This window comes from Paramacrobiotus metropolitanus, unplaced genomic scaffold (genome assembly GCF_019649055.1).
Source record: "Paramacrobiotus metropolitanus isolate TYO unplaced genomic scaffold, Prichtersi_v1.0 Parri_scaffold0000081, whole genome shotgun sequence".
Classification (NCBI taxonomy): Eukaryota; Metazoa; Tardigrada; class Eutardigrada; order Parachela; family Macrobiotidae; genus Paramacrobiotus; species Paramacrobiotus metropolitanus.
The window spans coordinates 50164-57491 of NW_026570301.1; positions in this window are offsets into that span (position 1 = coordinate 50164).

Sequence of the window (7328 nt, forward strand, 5' to 3'; positions counted from 1 at the left end):
TTATTATAATAAATAGTATAATTTATTATGACGTAATAAATATTATTATAAAAAAAAATTAGAAACGCAGACATATACAAGCATTGCTCGGCTAATTTCAGACAGTTATTTCGGTAAGTATGTATAAATCTTTTGCCGTGCTGCTTTTCGTTCTGCTTTTCTTTCTGCTTTTCTTTTTCGGTAATGTCGTTCATTTTTTCTTTTTGCCCTTTTATCATGTAACTTTGCATTTGGCACGGCATAAGTTCAAATCCCTAGTTCAAAATTTTGAAAGTCTAGCAAAAATCAGTTAACAATAATACTTATGTTAAATCAATACGTTCAGCATGATATAATTATGATATGTGCACTCAGTGCACTGTATCTGAGTGACAAGTACTATCCGGCATTCCGTCATGTCGGCTGCCGGTACTCCATGCAACTCTTTTATTTTCGCGTTATGCTAGGTAATATTATGTATCACACGTAATATTATGTGTCACACGTATTAACAGCACCGCAACATTTCGGCCAAACCCGGCTGCCGCAAAAACGGTCGCGAAATTTCAGTTTGTATATTATTCCGCCATTCCGGCAGAAGGCCGATTGCCGAGAAGAGCCCTGCCGTTGCCGCGTTCCGCACAAGCTGCCGGATGCCGATGGCTTGGTTTACCTGTCCTAGAACTAAGAACTGTGACATCGATAAACAACTGTGACATCGATAAACAACTGTGACATCGATAAACAGCGTGATTGAATAATTTGTAAGTTAAAAGCTGTCAGACCGCTAATTACGGATAGATTTCGGGAGAAGCATTTTGGCACTGATGTTTCCCGTGGCCGTCTACAGAAACAGTGTAAAAGCAAACGCTTAATGTAGTATTGCAACCTTCGATTGCGCTGTGACTTGCAATACACCATAATCCAGCAACGCAAAATCGTCAAAGCAGTCAAACGAGCATTGTAACGATCTGCTGGCGCGCCTAGAAATGTGTTACCGTTAGCCAATAAAATCGTGACAGCAGTGTTGTCAAAAGCTTGGGATTATATTGTTGACATCGATGGTGATTCCTTTTCACAGTACTAAAAAATTAACAACCCGGCACTTTCCACGTAGATATGCTGGAAATAGGAATTCAATTAATATGGTACATGCTTGTTTGTTAATAAAGTTAAAAGCACAGAGAGAATGTGTCACGACATCCAGATAGGTCAAATCCGATGAAATCTGACATCCGTGATCGTGTTATAAGCTAATGAGACAGGAAGCCCGCCAACACAGCAAGCCGAGAAAACAGGACTGTACCAACCAGAAGCTTTTCGCTCAAGTTTACCGGAAATGGCATGTTAGTGTACAATAGAACGCACGCCAAAACGATCAATACAGCAACTACTTAATTGTGTTTGTAAACCTAATAAGCGGAAAAGAACCAACCCTTTGCTCAGTTTACTGTAACTGTCAGCGTTTTCGTAAATTTAACCGGCATAGTATCCTGAAAAGAGCTTACTTCCCTATAAAGCCCGGTTGTCTTGAGGAAGTACAAGCTTGTCGAGGAATTGAGGGCATAAGGGCACAGACAATGCACCCTGTATCACAGCTACCACTTTACAGTTATCGCAGTACTAACTATTTTATTGCATTACCTGCAGTTTTAACTCTTCTTCTGAAGTGAGTACCTTCCTGGTAGGACAGCATACAAAATATGGACATATAAATATCTGAGGTGCACCAGCCATGCTTGATTCTGGTAACCCGTAAGAAATGTGGCATGTTACACCGTGGCATGGAGGTTGGCATGATCCATAAATGTGTTCTTCACTTCATGCGGCAAGCGCTCATAATTTCTTGACAAGGTTGTATGACATACGTTACTGCTAAATCTAAACGCCAACACCGGCTTATTTTACCTTATATTATGCGTCTTCGCGTTTCAGGTGTGATTTTCTGCCGTCAGAGAAAGTCTTCGGATTCTCCTGCTTTTGACGTATGGATTTAAAAAGATGGAATTCTTTAACATTAGTGCTAACTCTTCAAGTAATTTATCCACGCCATTTCTCAGCCGTCAGCCCGCAAGCGCTGTCCAGTCAGCCGCAGCCAGCTGGGTTAAGTTGATTCTGACCGCTGCATCCGTCGGGCTGAACGCCGGTGTCGTTATCTACCACAGTATTCGCCCCAAGCACATTTCGCCCTTTACAACGTACTTGCTTGCCTTGTATATTGCCAATCTGGTGTTTTTATTTACCACCTGGCCACTCTCCATTCTTCGGGACTGGAAGGGGAACTGGACACTGGGAAGTTCGATATGCATCTTTAGTTTGTATATTACTAAGGTATTTAACGCTGTAACCGTTTCGCTACACGTCCTGATCGCGATAAACCGCTGGTGGGCCATCCAGCATCCAATATCGTATCGCAACCGGCATAACAAGGTAGTGGCGGCTTGGATGTGTTTTGGAGCTTTCTGCTGGCCGCACACGTTGGGCCTGGCGGGATTTATTGTAGAAGTGGTGAATTATTACCGACCTGAACTAAATCCTCACTGCCGACTACAGTATTCTATGGTTAGTAATGGTTTATAAAATGGCTTGTACAGCTTGCACTATCTGTACAATGTACGACGGCAAAACCAAAATCGGCCATTTGGTCCGCGGTTTAAAATTAGCACTGTAATAAACAACACGCCACTATTTTAACGCTAGCACTTAACGCATAAACTTTGTTCCCAAATTTCTTACGCTCGCGTTTCGTGAATTTTGTGATACACTAATACAGGTTGCTTAACAAAAAATGTGGAAATGATTTTAAATCTTTTTGACACCAAACTCGTGCTCTTTAAAGCGGTTAAAGGAAGCGATACTTTGGTTAAGCGCCCGAGTAATTTTGTTATATGTACACAGGCAGCATGTTGGACTGGAATCGCGCAGAGAACATCATCTATCGTCACATCCCGTTAATAATTATTGTTGTGATCTATATTATCCTGACGAGCAAGCGATGGTATAACAAGAAGCCCCGAAAGGCGGGAGCGGTTGCGGCGACCGCAATCTCTGATCCTGCCAAGAAATTCTCTGCTTTCATTTGTCGGCCTCACGTCGAAACAAGCCATGCAGCCAAAGACAGAGTGAAGCCTTTTCTTGTGCTGACATTGACATGCGTTAGCGTCACTGTGTGTTGGCTGCCTATACAGACATGTGTCTTCCTCTGGCATTTTAGTGTGAAACCTGCAAATAACGTCATTGAAATTTGTGCTTCTCTGTACGCAGCCCAGTCGCTTTTCGATCCTTTGGTGTTTATTTCTAGCTTGCGTCGCACTTGATGAACAGCATCCCGAAAAAATGGTTAAACGCAACCTCTTTCGCCGCTGGGAGTCAGCTTTTAAGCAGCGTAGCCTTACCGACTGGCGACTTATATGTGCTCGAATTTAGAGCATAAGAGACCTAACAGTTTTTTGAACCTGGAGATTTAAGAGAATATTTATCGTATTAAACTTATGTCGGCTGCAATCTCACAAAATAACCAAAGCGCTTCTCCACAGCAGAGCGCGGCCACCTAGTCCACGTGCTAGTTTCCCGACGATTTGCGGGAAGCGCAGCCTTTTCGTTTTAAAAAAAAAACGAGTTATCAATAATATTAATTCAGGATACCGTGGATCGTACAGATTTTGGTTTTGGGCTAGCATATTATCAAGGTTTCTGTTTTTGTCTAAATAATTAATGTTTTGAGTGTTGGTTGTATTTCAATTTTACAACGACGTTTTACGGAATGGCTCCGCAAAGGTATGTGTGCAGAGTTTTAGTTTTTGCGTAGTTTGTGGATTTAGTGCAGTCTGTGGAATTCCCAAACTGGATAAAAGCACTCGTTTGTCTTGCCTTCCTGATGTGGGATGCAACAGGATTTCCTGCAATTTTTTCATTCAAATATGCAGTACTTGCAACCTGCTATTTTTTTATTCAAATATGCAGTACTTGCAACCTGCTATTTTTTTTATTCAAATATGCAGTACTTCGCTCAGTGGAATTGCGCCAAAAGCCTTCCTTATTTGATACAAATAATTTTGCCGATTCCTTAGTTAAAAATTGCTTTCGCGGATGCGTAGGGAAGTGCGCAATTTCAAGCCTCACTTGTCGCGCTCACGTAACTGTTTCCCTTGACTCAATGGAATCACTCTTCATAACCGTCCCAACCAGTTCTGTAGGTTATCGTCCAGATGACGCGCTATCGCATCATCTTTCGTCTTCTTCTCGTTTTATAGTTTTGGGGTTTGGGGCTTGGGACCGTTTCCGGTCATGTTCGGCATAATTTCCCCAAGGGAGCAAATTCCGACCCCAGCTTTGGTGTCCTCGCGTGGCCTGTAGGAGTAATGATTAATTATTTGCAGAAATACATAATGACCAAAACGTCCGGACGATCAAGACGTCCGGCGGACGTTTTGGTCGTTAAACCGACCAAACGGTCCGGGGACCAAAAAAAGTCCGCCGTAAATTTTGCCCACCCAAAATTTTTTACGTACTCCGACCAAAGTGTCCGGGCTGGAATAGTGTCCTGACCAAAGTGTCCAGGCTGAAATAGTGCTCTGACCAAAGTGTCCGGGCGGAAAAAGCTTTTAGGAGCTTTAGGTCGCATTAAGAACGTAAAAAAGTTTGGGTGGAAAATTTACGGCGGACGTTTTTTTGGCCCCCGGACGGTTTGGTCGGTTTAACGACCAAAACGTCCGCCGGACGTCTTGATCGTCCGGACGTTTTGGTCGGTTACATACACTGCATGTCTCAAAGGATTTACGGATACTGTACTGAGACCCTGCACTGGGAGAAATTTTGCACAGTATGAGCAGCACGATACTGTAGACAGGTGGATTTAAAGCCGATTGCGTTCAGCCAATAGCCAGCACTCTGCATGCAGTTGCAAGCCGTGTATGTGAGCAGTGAACGCAGTCGTACAACGTACGCGTGGCTGCACAGCTAAAACTTTCTCCGAGTGCAGGGTGTCAGTACAGTACGCAGAATGTTCATTTATACCCGTCCAAACGGTTTACTGTATATATCAGCCAGACTAGTCGGCCATCACTTCCGTACTCAACCGTCAAAGTAGGACCTAATGAAACCAAAGCAGAAAATAATAAACCCTTGTTTTTTAAGAAATTGGTACAAGCACCCTATTCCATCCCGCTTTTCTATTCTAGCAAGGCCTAAAACAGTGCCCATTCAAGAACAAAGTATCCATCCTTGAAAATGGTTTATTCATCATTGCTCCAAAAAGTGTGTATTACAATGTAAAATTCAGATAAACAAAAAATTAAATGTGGTACTTATCTGAATTTTAAATCAATTAAGCGCTCCGTGTAAAGGCAGCTCTTTATTGCACCTTGCTAGATGAATATCAAATCCGCGAGTGAAATGCAAGCGTAAGTTCATTTTATTACACAACAGACACGTGTTTTGCTCAGTATATCAGTAGCCGTTTTTTGATAAGCCATGCTGCGGGAAGTGCTTTAAAGCAAACGTACAATAATTAAATAAATTTTGTGGAATCTCTAGCAGTGTACGCAGTCGTCGTCTTCGCGCTTTCCGCGAAAGTCCAGCTTTTCTGCCAACTGTACACATGCTAAATTGAAGGATTTAGTGATTATTAAGGTCGAAGATCGCATCCGCTGGAGTGAAAGGTGACCAGCTGAAGTTTATCTTCTGTTTCTGGATTTTAGCTAACAATACCGGTTGCTGGGTTGACACTTCCTACGGTTACCGAGTTTGCCTGATTTGCGCTAATTCAGTCAAATATCCCGCATTAAGTCATGGCCGAACCGGATATTGGCCGTTATTCAGATTGATTACGTGCGTAGGCTACGGACACTATAAACCCTCTTGCGTCTGAGTTGTGACAGCAGGAAGAAATAATTGATCACCGGGTTCTCAGCACAGAGCACTTATGCATCCGCTTGCGGATGGAAACAAGAAAGTCATCTGGGATATAAAGTGCACAATTATGTATCATGGTGTTTATTGAGGATGATCCAGTTATTACCGGAACTGCTTGAAAGGTTCCTTAACTGTTGCTACCGCTTTACAGTGCAACAGCCAATCGCCTTGCACTGTTGGAGTAATGCCATTTTTGTTCAGCTTATATAAATTTTCGACAAAGTACCTTTTCCCTTTTCGACTGCTGCGCAGGAGATTTTACCATCCGTAAACGGACTGCCATAGGTGGCCCGTGGCCTAACTTTGAAAGTTATGAACATTAATCCACTATTGATTTCTGCTCGTAAAATTCAAGTGCTTCGCCGTTTTTAAGGTATTAAATACAAAAAAAATCGGTAAATATTGCACAGTAAAAACCGGCTGGCTGAGATACTGTAGCTCGACCAAGCTGCACCGCAGTTGCCAGAGGTTTTGCACAGAAAAACAGCACTTGTACTGTGTGAGCGCTCTCGCATACGAGAGCGGAGCCGCGAATTGGGCATACACTCTTCAGTGTACAGTACACACATTCCCCGTGTTCTTTTGGGAGTATACAAACTTTGCGGTGAAACTCAGTCGCTGCAGTGCCTGTCGAGATTGGCTGCTTTCCAAACGCACAGATGAGCTCGTGGGTGGCCATTATGTTGGTCTGCGTCCGGAACTAAAGCAGGAATCATGTCACTTGGTGCTAATACCTCACTGTTTACTTCCGTTTCGAAGGCATCCTGTTGAGCAATTTTCAAGGTGGAAGTATAGTCTAAGCATTTTTAAGTACTTTAATATCGGCATTAGTCACCGCGGTCTAACGCCGCACTGCACTATGAAAATACACTACTTAAAATCTCAAAGGTACAGGCATTATTCTTGCGATCAAGGAAAACATTCATCACGCCAACTTAATTATGACGCACGAAAATGATACCTGACGCAAATCGGGTTAGTTAAAAAGGCGCGACGGAGCTACTAAAATGGGCGCTTCAGCTTTTAAGCATGGTGACAAGAACAACTCAGCAGATATGTTCTGCTTGTTGTGATAATCCATCCCAAAGTCGGAGGTCAGTTGGTAAATTACTCGATTTTTTGTTCATAATAATCATGTTGAAATGTTAAGTTGCAGTTCATCTGTTGTACACCGCGTTTTGGTCGTGATCGTCGGGGTTAGCGCCTTTACTATGTTGGCTGTTAATGTGTCTGTATGGATTCTGGCTACGTGGACGTACTTCGACAAGTCTACGGATAGTGTCCACATCAGGCAATGGCCGCAGATACGTGATCTCATGGCGCAGCGGACGGTACCGTGGACGGCATTCGTTTCTCGCTACCAGATGAACGATACTGGAATACCGAAAGAGCCGGTGCATTTTGTCCGCGCCAAATATTCCGCAAAAACCCCATTG